We start from the raw sequence: 1,894 nt of genomic DNA on the forward strand, positions 1-1,894 counted from the left end.
TCGCTTATTAGATCAAGGTATGAAGGCAACTGTAGTGTAGGAAAACAAAGAATCAAACACCTTTGACATCAACAACGGGGTGAAACAGGGATGTCTTAGCCCCTGGGCTCTTTAACATCTACTTTTCATTCCTGCACATTTAAGGACAGCACTGATGGCATTTATCTTCAGACCAAACTAGATACAGTAGAAGCTTCTTCAACATTGCAAGGTCCAGAGAGAAATCCAAGGTGAAAGAACTAGTTTGGAGAGATTTCCTGTTTGAGGACGATATGGCCTTGGTTGCCCACAGCCAATCTCCCTGCAGAATCTCTTGGGTAGATTTTCCAAGTCATGCAAGAGCTCTGGAATGGCAATTAGTCTCAAGAAGACTGTGATCATGTACCAAGGGCTAGAAGAACTAATACCCAATACCACTCTGGAGGATAAATCTCTTGGTGTCATTGACAGTTTTTGCTACTTGGGTTCCATGATCAGCAGGCATCTTACTTGGGTTCTACGATTGCAGGAATCTTGACCTTCAGACTGAACTGACTAACAGAATCAGAAAAGCAGCAAAGAATTTCAGGTTATTACGAAAACATCCATGGAATAACAGCAAGCTATCAGTTAAGGTGAAGATGCAAATCTATGAGACTTGTGTGCTGTCATGCCTGCTTTATGGTTCAGAAACATGAACTACATTTGCTGGACGCATCAAGAGACTGAACAACTTCCACATGAAATGTCTGCATAAGATCCTGAAATAAAGTGGCAAGAAAGAATACCAACCAGAGGTGCTGGAGTGTGTGGGACTGACACACTTAGAAACTACTACCAGAAGTGCAGGTTGTGATGGATCAGGTATGTCAGGAGAATAGGAGAAGGCCGTATCCCCAAGAACATTTTGTATAATGAGATTCGAGACAGACCTAGAAAATCGGGGTCACCCTCTACAGTAGTACTACAATGTGTGTAAAAATGATACAAAGTTGTTCAACAATCAACACAGAAGAGAGGGAGGAGTGCGCAGAATCCAGTCTGATCTGGAGGGAACATCTGGCATCGGGTGCAGCTCAACATGAAGTACTTTGATCCAGAGAATGGAAGCAAAGCAAGGAAGAAAGAAGAAAGCAGCATGCTGCAAACTTGGACTCCAACTTAGACATATAGATCTGTGAAATTTATAACAAGCTGTGTTTATCTCAAATTGGGCTCGTCGGCCACAAATGGATTCATCAGGCATCTGACTAGACCTCTGATATGTACACCATGATCCAGAGAATAAGTGGTTGCCTACTACTATTTATTAGTAATATTAGTAATATTAGCACGATTACTTCTACTACAACATCACCACAAGAGAAGCCTACTGGACTTAGCAAATTGCACACATCCCTTGACTTGAATTTCTTCTTCCAATGTTTACACAGAACTCACTGCGGTTTGCTTCTCAAACAACGCAGCAGAATTAATGCTTCAAATTAGGGTGACAAAGTTCCTTGGGTGAATTTGAGATCTTTTATTAGACCAACCCAAATGGTTGGAGAATAGTTATTGAGCAAGCTTTCAGGTTCAAAAACCCTTCGTCAGGCTAAGGAAGCTGCAGCAGTTGGTGTGTGCTCTTCCTGGATGGGATGAAAAGTAAAGAAGCCAGGGGCTGGGCTGGGCTGGGGAGTCAGTTGCCAGGCAGATTGTAATGTATCAAAAATCCAATGTCTATGTTTAGTCCCTGATCTCTAGTATCCAGCAGGTTGATGAAATGGAGCTCATAGGCTCGTCTCTGGGAAGTGTTGTGTAAGTTTCCCTTGAGGATCAGGACTGAGAGATTGGAGAGAGAGTGGCCCTCCTGTAAGAAATGTGCCCCCACCGGTAATTGAGTGTTTCTGTCTTTGATAGATTTCCGGTGTGCATT

General features: G+C 42.8%; 1 protein-coding gene across 1 annotated transcript in view; it reads right to left on the reverse strand.

Moving 5' to 3' along the window:
* Positions 1–1,894, reverse strand: part of PITRM1 (pitrilysin metallopeptidase 1) — a 35,490-nt gene that overhangs the window by 31,264 nt on the left and 2,332 nt on the right. The window lies entirely within an intron of this gene.

This window comes from Alligator sinensis, unplaced genomic scaffold (genome assembly GCF_000455745.1).
Source record: "Alligator sinensis unplaced genomic scaffold, ASM45574v1 scaffold43_1, whole genome shotgun sequence".
Lineage (NCBI taxonomy): Eukaryota > Metazoa > Chordata > Crocodylia > Alligatoridae > Alligator > Alligator sinensis.